The following is a 12,504-nucleotide window of genomic DNA, read 5'->3' as shown; positions in this document are numbered from 1 at the left end:
TCCAACTTGACTCAATGCAATCCCAATCAAAATCCTAGTAAATTGTTTCATGAATATCAACGAACTGATTCTAAAGTTTATATGGAAAAGCAAAATATGCAGAATAGCCAACACAATATTGAAGGAAAAAAATAAAGTTGGACAACTAACACTATCCAACTTCAAGACTTACTACAAAGCTACAGTAATCAAGTCAGTGTGTTATTGGTAAAAGAACAGACAAATAAATCAGTGCCCAGAAATAGAACCACATAAATATAGTCAAATGATCTTTGACAAAGGAGCAAAGGCAATACAATGGAGCAAAGGTAGTCTTCAACAAATGGTACTGGAACAACTGAACATCCACATGCAAAAAAATGAATCTAAACACATACCTCACAGCCTTCTCAAACATTAACTCAAAAATGGACTATAGATCTCAATGTAAAATGCAAAACTATAAAACACCTAGAAGATAACATAATAGAAAGCCTAAATAATCTGTGGTATGGCAATGACTTTTTAGATACAATACCAAAGCACAATCATAAGAGAAAGGATGCATAAGCTGGACTTCATTAAAATTTAAAAACTTCTGCACTGCAAAAGACAATGTCACAAGAATAAGAAGACTAGCCACAAATGGGAAAAAATATTTGCTCAAGACACATCTAATAAAGAACTGTTATCCAAAATACAGAAAGAACTCTTAAAAGTCAACAAGAAAAAAAAAAAGGAAAAAAAAAGTCAACAAGAAAATAAACAACTTGATTGAAAATGGGTAAAATATCTTGAGACACTTCATCAAAGAATATATACAGTTGGCAAATAAGCATGTGAAAAGATGCTCCACATCATATGTCATCAGGGAAATGTAAATTAAAATAACGATGGGCTGTCACTACACACACATTATAATGGCCAAAATCTAAAATACTGACAATACCAAATGTCAGCAAGGATGCAGAATAATAAGAACTCTCATTCATTGCTGGTGGGAATGCAAAATGGTACAGCTACTTTGGAAGACATTTTGGCAGCTTCTTACAAAACTAAACATACTCTTACCATATATGATCCAGAAATTGTGCTCCTTGGTATTTATCCAAAGGGGTTGAAAACTTATGTCCACACAAAAACCTTTACACAGACGTTTATAGCAGCTTTATTCATAACTTTCAAAACTTGGAAGCAAACAAGATGTCCTTCAGTGGGTGAATGGATAAACAAACTGTGGTCCACCCAGATAATGGATTATTATTCAACAGTAAAAAGAAATGAGCTCTCAAGCCATGAAAAGACATTGAGGAAACTTAAATGTATATGACTAAGTGAAAGAAGGCAATCTGAAAAGGGTACACACTGTATGGTTTTGACTATATGACATTCTGGAAAAGGCAAAACTATGGAGACAGTAAAACGGTCAGTGGTTGCCAGGGGCTGAAGTGGAAAGGGGTGAATAGGCAGAGTGCAGAGGACTTTTAGGACAGTGACGGTACTCTGTTTGATACTATAATGATGGATACATGTGGCTATACATTTTCCACACCCACAGAACACCAAGAGTGAACCCTAATGTAAACTATGAGCTTTGGGTAACAATGATGATTCAGTGTAGGTTCGTGAGTTGTAACCAACGTCCCACTCTGGTGGGGGACGTTGGTGATGGGGTCACTGGGTGTGTGTGGGAGGAGGGGGTACATGGGAAGTCTCTGTAGCTTCTCCTCAATTTTGCTGTGACCCTAAAACTGCTCTAAAGTCTCTTAAGAGAAGTGCTTTCACATACGTTATTCTTATAACACTGCAAATTGTGTTTCTTATAGAAGGCTTCCTCTTCCCTCCCAATCTTTCATTATTAGTAGTATATTTTTGCCTTGGAAGTGGTAGCAGGTCTACACGCCCACCCCTCTATAATTTTTCATTCAGATAACTAACATTTGTTTAGCTTGCCTTATATACTAGGTACTTTACCTAAGATTTCTTATTGAAAACTCAAAAGAGGTCTTATGATCCCATATTTACAGTCCGGCTGACCACCCACCCCCTGGGCCATGCATCTCCTACTCCTGCCACTTCAGCCCCTCCTGCCTTGGCCTCTACTTCTGCACCTCATCCTGATCCCTCTCTCTCCTGCCTTCTGGTTTTGTCTCCTGTCCAAGCGAAGCTCTCACACCGCAGGATCTGGCACAGGAGACGGGTCCCAGCTCCTCTGATACTGGCCATGCTCACCCCTCAGACCTCCCCGTCCTCAGGGAGCTTGAGGCAGGCGCTGCCTCCTGGACCCCTGCCTGGTGCTGGCCCATCTCCACCAGCTTCATCCTGGACCTTTCTGAAAGCAAAGCGAATCTGACCCTGGGAGTACTTTCCTCACCAGAGTCAAGTAAACACATGTCCAGCAATTCAAGAGGATGCCACAGGCAGGGCTGTGAATTCAGCAAGAGAAATGTGGTTGGTGGCCCCGAAATGAGTGGCTGGTGGAGGGTCCACTCCCAGAAAACGAGAAGGTCTTTGCTAATCTGCTGCCAGATCCAGAGGTGGTTTTCTTCCCAAGTGGATGTTAACGGCAGACACACTGGCTATCAGAAGAGGACACGCACTTTTGGAAGAACAAAAGGATGCCCGCTTTGAACGTTAAACACAAGACCGTTCAGGGCAGAAGCGGGCCCTTCTGTGCTAGATGGCCAGATCACATGCAGCTCCAAGTCACAAACTCGGGACTGGTCTGGGTTGAGGGTGAAGAAATGCAGTGGGGCCTGGGCCTGAGAACTACTCCCACCTTCATGAGAAGTGGGGGGAGGAGGTTCCCGAGGTCACAGGCTGCAATGGGAGCCTGGCCCTTTCCGGGGTTCAGCTGGGAGACTCACATTATAGCCTACTTCGTAGTTTGTAAGCTTGGGTGGTAAATTTATCTCCTTCTTTTTTTTTTCAGTGGGGAGGAGAGGGGATGGGAAGAGAAGGGAGGCCAAGAACAAACCATCTGACAACCTTTGAATTAGGTGTCTTCCTTGTACTGGAAGAAAATATTTGGCTACTGGATTAAAACCTAAAACCCTGAGAATAACAATAAATAAATAAATCACAGTGGATGAGCACCCAGGGGAGGGCTGAGTACTTGATCCAGAACTGTAAATGCAAACTTGAACTCTCTTTGAAGTCTTAGGCTTGGTCTTTGAAATTCATCCACTTTTGCATTCTGCCCATTAATGTTTATTTTAATATGAAATAGTATTCTTCTCCTCCAAAATCTTCAAACAAAGCCCAGTGGTCCAGGAAGGTGTGGCAGGGGAACGCACAGCCCAGTTTCATGTGTCCGGGGGTTTGAATAAGCATGTATCCAAAACCTCTGTGCATTTAGAGCAACTGCTGGTCGACGATCTGGCTGCCGTGGGTGACAGAGATAGGAGTGCAGACCCTGGGCGTTGGGTGACAAAGGGATGCAGAGGGCCTCTTTCCAGGGGAGGATGGCCAGAGACACTGCTGAGTACCTTGCGTGAGTCACACTAGGAACAAGCATTCCATCTTGGGGCATGCACGCAGGGGTTGCACAGGCCGCCAACACCCCGGTGTCCTTGTTAGGGTCTGCGTTCATTCAGGTGGGCAAGGCTGCAATAAAAGAACGGACACGAACATGCAATGCTTCAACACAAGGGAACTGTCACCATCCACGGAGGTCCAGGGAAGCAGCTCTGCTCCACGCAGACGTACAAGAACCCAGGCTGAAGGTCGTGTGCTACCTTTAACATGAGGCTTCCAAGGTCGCCTGGGGGTTGCCACCCCAATCACCGGGAAAAGGGAAAGAGCATGTCGGAGAGTGGGTGTAAAGTTTTCAGGCCTGGGAGTGACGCACACGTTCTCCTGCTCACGTCCCACTCACCGTCAATCATGTGAGCACACCGAATTGCAAGGGAGTCTGGGAAAGGGACTCTATCTGGATGTTCAGGAGGAAAAGGGAAACAGATTATGTAGAATAGTACTTTTCGCCACAACACCTAAGGCCGGGATATCCCACAAAGCTGTGCATATTCATTTCAGACAGATTAAATAATGAGATAGTTGCTACATGGGGCACAAACACATTTCTAGGTGATTCTAGGCCCTCTTCAATATTCCAGGTATGTTACAGAGGTTCAGCCCCAAATCAATGAGCTATTGGAATGTTTACTGGAGCTTTTTCTGAACATCCATTTTTCTAAAAGTTTGATCTGATTCAGTTAATTCCAGGCCCTCTGTGATGCAATTAATAAAAAATACTTGTCACTCTAAGACCTACATTTTCTTCCTAAAACTCCCTCTTTATTCCTAAAACTGTCTTCCATTTCAACCTTTTAAATTTAAGTACTAACAAGCGTCTCTCTGGAGCACAGAGAGTTCCAGTGAGACTAATTCAAAAGAGCAAATGATCCAATGGTCCTACACATAGATTGTCTCCCGTAGTAAGTTCGCTTCCTGGCTTCATTGGTTGGGCTGGCGCAGACATGGTTTGTAGCTTTGTGAGTCAGAATGACCATTACCAGCGTGACACCTGTGACAGTTCTTCCTCTGAACTGGAACACTTTGTACTCAGATTCAGAGCCAGGGCTGCCGTGAACTGCTTTTCTGGCAGTGGGAAGGTGATATCTGCATCTCTCAGCCAGTGTTCTCCACCACGCAGATTATGTGAGCTCCCTTGTCCGAGGCCAGGAGACACCTTGGATTTGTTCAGTTTCCTCACCAGACTCTTGTTTCCAGAAGGATGGCACTCACTTCAAGGTGCTGGGGCTCAGGCACGTCTGGCTGCCCTTGCTTTCTCCTTCCCCTTGGGGATGTAGCTGCATCACATCGTCTCGTGTGCAGTATACCCTGAGTTGTGCCTTTCACCTTCACCCCAAAGCGCAACGTCGCCCCACTCCAGAGCACACAGCTGTGCTCTCTGTGCATCATGAAGGCCTCCCTCCATCATAAGAATCAGGAAGACTGCATCTGAAGGGGGGCTTTCGCGTCTCTGGGGAGCGAGCACAGGTGGCTCCTCAAGTCCCAGTTACATCCTACAGGAACAATTACATCAGCTGCAATTGAACAAAAAGTGGGGACTTCCATTTTAAGAGATATGGTTTGGAAACCAAACCATTAAAAGTATTTGGTAATGCAAGATAAAATAGGACAAATATGACATTAAGTACAGCTTGAAGGAAAGTAAAGGAAACCCCAGAGTAAGGAATAAAGAGTAAGCTAAAGGCCAAAGCAGAGAGCGTGTGAGCTGATACTGTGATTGTCCCAGAGGTAGGGTTGTCAGCCTACGTGATCTTGAGGCTTGAATTTTAATACTCCTGCCAAGACGGAAGGAAGAGTTTTGGTCCCATATGAGTAAAAGGGAGACCAAGATGCCCACAGCAAGGGGGGGCCCTTAAAGAACACACACTTAATGAAAGGTTAGACTAGATAAATAACCACGTAAGATCACAGAGACATGACAAGAAAGCTTGTGTGTTGCTTATCACACTGGGAGTCAGAAAAAAAAAAATCCTTCCTGGGAATTGGTAACTACTCTTCATGCAGATTTTGGTTCAATTTCACACTAACAGCATGGTTCAGGAAAACCCAATTTAAGAAAAGAATATGAAATTTGTTCCAGCCAATGAAAGTCCCCAGGGCGCTAAACTCAGGCTACACAATATTTTTACAGAGGATGAGCTCACAAACAAAACTCTCGTTTGTGGAATGCCTGAGGAAATAATCTGCTATGATTAAGAGCCCTCAGACATAAAAAAAAGAGTATTAGAACCTTAGAACTTCAGATAACTGGATAATCTTATAGACTATAAAACGAAAATATGTGACATGATTAATGTCAAAAAGGAAGGAATTCAAAAAGTAAGAAAAGAATAAATCATTATCAAAAAGGAAACCAGGCAAAAATGAAGAGTAACCAAATAAAACTTTTAGAAATAAAAATCTAGTAATTGAAGTTAAAAACTGAGTGGATAGGTTTTATCTGATTAGATACAGCTGATCAGAGACTCACTGAACAGGAAAGAAAATATGAGGAAATTATACAACATGCAATACCCAGATCAAGAGGTAGAAAATATGAAAGAGAAGTTAAGAGACATTCAAATAGAATGAAAACATCCAAATATATCTAATTAAAGTTGCAGGAAGAAAGAATCAAGAGACTGAGGAGAGTCAGTATTCATAAAGAGAATGGCTGAATATTTTCCGGAGTTTATAAAAAATATGAATCTGTGGATTCAGGATGTGCAACACACCATAAGCAAAATAAATAAAACACAACTACACCTGAACACATGTTGGTAAAACTGCAAATCAGAAGCAAAGAGAAAAAGCTTAAAAGCAACCAGCAAGAGCATTCTTGCTGTATCTATAGATATACTATAGCAGCAGTAATAAAAGCCAAAATACAGTGGAATAATATCTTCAAAGTGCTGGAAGAATATAACTCACAATTTAGATTTTTATATACACTGATTCAAGAGTGAGGAAAAATTTTAAATATTTTCAGACAAACCAAGACTGAGAGCACTTAGCCCATTAACTCTCACTGAAGGAACTACTAAAGGATTTTCTTCAAGAAGAAGTAATCAAATTCAGAAGAAACAAATATAATGTAAGCAGCAATGAAATAGGTAAGCATTCAGGTAAATCTAAATAAGAATCAGTTGTATAAAAATCAATGACAGTGTATATATGTCCACTCTACCAAATGTAAAATAGATAGCTAGCGGGAAGCAGCGCATAGCACAGGGAGATCAGCTCGGTGCTTTGTGACCACCTAGAGGGGTGGGATAGGGAGGGTGGGAGGGAGACGCAACAGGGAGGAGATATGGGGATATATGTACATGTATAGCTGATTCACTTTGTAATAAAGCAGAAACTAACACACCATTGTAAAGCAATTATACTCCAATAAGATGTTAAAAAAAAAAATCAATGACAGATTTTAGGAAAGAAGTGCAAAAAGTGGAATAAAATACCAGAGAGCAATAATTGATTGAGGAGAGACAGGAGGGGTATAAAGTAAGGCAACCCAGGGTCTGTACCTTATAAAGTGGAAGGGAGAAAGGCTGAATGAGTACAGACTTGTTAATTCAGGTACAAGATAAAAATTGGAAGGCAACCACTAGAAGAATGGAAATAGAATGTATAACTTCCAAAGCAGCAGCAGCAAAAATAAGAAAAGAAAATTAAGAAAACTCAATCATTCTAGCAGAAAGCAGAAAAGGGGAAACAAAATTTACATACAATATGTATATATATTGTGAACAGAAAACACAAAATAATACGGTAGGAATAAAGTTTTAAAATCACAATAAATATGGGATATATAAAATATGTATTAAAATATAACAATAAGTATAATATAAATGCCTTAAACTTTGTTAGACAGATTTAATTCAATTCATGGAAAAGGATGCAACCCACGAAAGATTTAATACAGCTCACTACAAACATATGGAAAGAGTTCTCAGCCTCCCTAGTAATTAAAGAAACAATGAGTTCACATATGGATTTTAAAATGACAACCCTTAGTTCTGAAGAGAGTGGGTAAATTGGCATTCTTTTAAAATGTTGACTGTAAAGTGAATTGGAACACATTTTCTGGACTAGAGTTTGCAACATGTATCAAAAGCCTTGAAATATACACATGTAGCAATTACACTTTGAGGAAATAATCAGATAACATGGGCAAAAATTTACCTGCAAGGATGCTCTAATAAATTATTTATAATATCAAAAACCTGAGATCTAAATTTCCAACAATTAATTATATTACTACTACAGCTACCACCACTACTACTACTACTAATAGTGATAAAATATAATATTTATTAAGAGTTTATTACGTGGCAGGCATTGTTCTAAGTGCTTTACTGACGAACACATTTTGATCTCCCTTATAACTATATGAGATGGGTATTCTAATCATCCCCGTCTTACAGATAAGAAAACGCAGGCACAGAGAAGTTAGTAATTTGCTTAAAGTTACCCAGTGATCAAAGGGAAGCGCCCCCCCTCACTTTTTTCTTAGGAAGGTTCTGTTGTCAGTGGCTTGTCCCTTCCCACTTCAAAATGCTTTTTGGGGACACTCATAGCCGAGAGCCGAAGGCCAAGGGCGTAGCCAGCTGGTGCTGAGAGTCTGGTAATAACCACCATGGCAAGTACTGAACCCCCTGAAATCCCCTCCCTCGGTCTGACCCAGGCTGTTCTATTTTTGTCACCTCTGTTTAATCTTGTGTCATTCCAGTGATTAAGCTTTTGCAGAAGACAGAACACGGGGCAACAGGTAAGGTTATGTAGGGTGTGACGGCCAATCCAAGCAGTGAACATTGGGGCGGATTTTTCATAAATGCACAGTGTCTTCCCAGGTCACAGGCTCTTCCAGAACCTTGCCACTGCCCCATTAGGAGGGAGAACCTATGTTCCCTCCCCTCGGACCTCAGCGGGTTCTCCAGAACGACCACGACACTTGCGTTTAGGAGATTATGCAGCCGATAAAAAACATGTTCTAGGCAGTACCGTGTTTTAATAACACAAAGCATAGGAAACAATCTGTACTGTACATCCTCATACTGTAAACACACATACGTATGTTAGTATAAAGTGATATTTACACGGGGGCATATTTAGTTGCAGGAACAAGTATGGATGCATCGTACACTGAAATACGAACAATCCTTGCTCTGGGTACCAGGATCACAGGGAACTTTTGTCTTTGTGCTTGCTTTTCGTATTTCTACAAGGAACATATATCACTCACGCAATCTGAAACACAGAGCTTGAAATTCCAAAGACTGAAAACATCAGTGTGGTTGGTGGGGTGGGTGAGGATGGGAGTCAGAGGAGGCAGGAGGTTCCCCTGCCTGCCCAGCTGGATGTTCACTTGCTTCTGAGACCTCTTGGACCCACAGGGTCTAACGTCACAGGTCCCCAGCACCCGACCAGCCAGGGTCTTTTCCTTCAACGCCCAGCATCTCCAGCTGCGTCTTTCGTCAGCTATCTGTCCAGGGTCAACCGCTTAGACTTTGTCCTCTTGGCCCAATCCAAGAAGACGCTCAATTACGTGGGGAGTCATATAGGTATTTCCTTCCTGTCATCTGAGGAAATGAGGCCAGGTGTACAGTCCACAGTGGGAGACAATGGCGATTCATTAAATTTATTCAGCAAATGTTGACTGGACGTCTGCCACGTGACGGACACCATCTTTCGGGCCGAGCAACCTTGCATTCAAGGACAGTAAACTAAGCCTCTTCCAATGCACTGCTCTAGTGTTTTGTTTTTTTTTTAAATAAAGATCACAACAAGTTACCTTTGATACAGATGTAAACCATAAACTCCTCTTGGGGCAAGATTATAAAAGTCCTTCGTCTGGGAATAAGACTTCCCTGATAAGCTCATAGGTTCCAACAAATGTCCAAGTAATTATTTGATCGTGACTGACTAAATCCTTAATTGAGCTAATCATGCTCTACAGCACCCATGCCCATCCCCCAAACAAAATCAAGGCTGCAGCCTAGAAACTGCTCAGCTTCGATGTTACTGTCTAGCCGCATTTTTTAAGCAGTGAACCCTTAGTCTCTTTTGGATGGAAACGTCCTGCCTACTGGAAGTTTCGAAAAAGCTTCCTGCCGATGCCACGTCTTTTCATCTCAGGCTTGCCCAAGTCTGAAGCGGCAGTCTGACGAGGCTGGCAGTCCTCCAGACTCAAACCTGCCCTCAGGAAATGCCCTCAGTCATTTGGGGTGCAACCTGGAGAGATTCTTCCTCGGGATCCCACTTTTTACCTCTGCTGGCTCATCCTGGACCTTCTAACCCTTCTTACAAAAGCTATGTGTAGATCGACAGCATCCAGAACACTTTTCAATAGGTGCGCTTCTCCTGGAATCAAAATGCTGATGAGTGTAGCCTTTTATCTCTTACAAATTCTATTCCTCTTAATTGTTGAGGTGCTGATGAGACCTCACTTAGTGGAGCAGGGAAACATTTCAGCCACAAGAAATCAACCTGAGAAAATGCAAATAACAATTTCCTAGTTTTCCTTTTTCCCTTGGCCTGTGTTCCACATATACTATTTTTAAATGTTATTTATTTATTTAATGACACTTCATTTAATTAATTTAGAAAGCATCTAAGTTATCATAAACTTTATTTCCTTAGAATCCCTACACTGGTCTAAACTAAATTAACATGAGCTCTAAGTAGATTATTGCTTGACTGTTTGGGTTTTTTTTTTCCCCTGTAGTTGTTAAAGGTTTACACAAAATAATTTTAACTAACCAAAAAATGATTTTTCTTACACACCAAAGACTGAAAGAAGGAAATATGCCTCATACCCCATAAAGAAACATCCCTATAATATTTAACTGGACCAAGGAATCAAGAAGCACGACCATTCTTGATCCCTGTTTCTGTCTACTTTTCTCCCTCCTTTAAAGAAACTGATAAGCATCTGGAAATCAGACTCAGCCATTTTGCTCCCAGTGGTCTGAAGCATCCATTCATTCAAAGGTAGACAAAGAATAGATATCAGGTCACAAATATAAAGACTCAAGGGGGGGCTTCCCTGGTGGCGCAGTGGTTGAGAATCTGCCTGCTAATGCAGGGGACGCGGGTTCGAGCCCTGGTTTAGGAAGATCCCACATGCCGCGGAGCAGCTGGGCCCGTGAGCCACAACTACTGAGCCTGCGCGTCTGGAGCCTGTGCCCCGCAACAAGAGAGGCCGCGACAGTGAGAGGCCCGTGCACCGCGATGAAGAGCGGTCCCTGCACCGCGATGAAGAGTGGCCCCCGCTTGCCGTAACTGGAGAAAGCCCTCGCACGAACCGAAGACCCAATACAGCCAAAAATAAAGAAATAAATAAATAAAGTAGCTAAAAAAAAAAAAAAAAAAAAAAAAAAGACTCAAGGGGATTCTGTACGTATTTTAATTCTCACTTGGGGGTCTTGAAGCTCCATTCTCTTCTCTCTCTTCTGGTTTCCTTGAACAGACAAATACTCCCTCTCTGAGAGAAGCATGGGCAACAAGTTTCTTAAAAACTCACATTTTTCTCTCTGTGGACAGTAGCCAGTGCCAGAGCTGCGGTCTCCACCCTCTTTGCTTCTTCCAAACGCTCAAGGGCAGACAGGCTGCAGTGTGAGAAGCAGACTCGCTGCCTTGTGTCCGATGTGCAGCTCCCAATAAAACATTTGCTCCATGACAAGTTAAATGTGTGCCACCTTGTCACGTGGAGTCTCAGAGTTCTCTGCCATCATGTGGACAGCAAAGGATCATGAAGTAGCCGTTTAATGTCTGGGTCGGATGGGCTGAGAAAACGAGCCACAGGCAGCCCTAGAATAAGCCACTCGTCCTCAGATCATCAGCTGAATTCAGGACACTTAGGGAGAAGGGTTTTCTCTTCAGTCAAGCTGAGTCGCCATCGCAGAACCTTCTGTGGATGTCAGGCCATTCCTGCTCTGATCTTCTCCAGCGCAGGAAGCTGTCCTGACACGGATTCTGCAAGTGTCGGTCGCAGAGCATAAAGGCTTTAGGCAGTACGGAGCTTATGAGACCAGAAGGAGATACGTCCATGGTGGGCAGCTCTGTGCTGGAGGTTCTGAGCAACTCTTTTCTTAATGTGTTTTCAATTTTCAGAACTGTCTGTAATGAGTATGTCTACATTTATAATTTTTAAAATGAATTTAAACAGTAAATGGCAAACTATACGGAAGAGGCAATGGCTCTTCGTAGAAAGCCCAAGGGTGCTGAGTTCTCAGGACCACAGAAGACTTCCTGTGGCCTATCCCTAGAAGGGAGATTTTCCAGAGCCTTTCAGAGCACTGTGGAGCACATGTGAGTAAAACCCTCTGTGCACTGACCCCCACTCCCGGGGTGGAGATCCATTTCATAGCAGAGCAGTAGGGAAAGGAAAAGCTAACTTGACTCTCTAATACTATATAGTTCATAAGTCACTCCCCTACGTTAACCAATGGGCCAGACGTGCATTGGAGAAAAAGAAAACCACAGAGCTCCCTCTGCAGGCCAATGACAGTATTAACTGACCACCTCTCCATCCTTGGCTTCCTTGGAAGAATCCAAGCCCCTCTTCAACCAGGATGTGGTTATTTTAAAATGAAATGAAATGTGCTGACATCATAAAAAAATAAAAAATAAAAAACCTTTCCCCTGTGCATTCTAGGGTGGCAGAGCAAAACAGTATTTTAAACAAGTATAGAAAATAGAAGCAGCCCTTATAATTTCAGTTCTGTGAAAAAATTCAGCCGGGGGTGATTAAAATAACATTACCAGCTTGAAAGCCAAAACCAAGGCTGCAAGGCAGTATTTCCAGCTGCAATGGAGAAAGGCCGCCCTCATGGCCTCAAGCTGCTTCACGGAACAGGAATTGGTAAAACAAAGGTGACAGGATCAGACGGGATCTCTTTTTCCTTCTTTCCCCTGTAAACGTTGGACAGCTTCTTGATAGCCCTGTACCATTCTCCCCATCAATAAAATGAGAGTGGGCTGGGTCATGTCTCAAGATTCCTTTAAGCT

At 42.5% G+C, this 12,504-nt stretch overlaps 1 protein-coding gene across 2 annotated transcripts in view; it reads right to left on the bottom strand.

The window, feature by feature from the left end:
- Window positions 1–12,504, bottom strand: part of MTPAP (mitochondrial poly(A) polymerase) — a 133,335-nt gene that overhangs the window by 56,035 nt on the left and 64,796 nt on the right. The gene's annotated exons all lie outside the window — the stretch shown is intronic.

This window comes from Balaenoptera acutorostrata, chromosome 3, assembly GCF_949987535.1.
Source record: "Balaenoptera acutorostrata chromosome 3, mBalAcu1.1, whole genome shotgun sequence".
Classification (NCBI taxonomy): domain Eukaryota; kingdom Metazoa; phylum Chordata; class Mammalia; order Artiodactyla; family Balaenopteridae; genus Balaenoptera; species Balaenoptera acutorostrata.
Note: the sequence above shows the minus strand (reverse complement) of the source record. Positions and strands in the feature narration are given on the sequence as shown.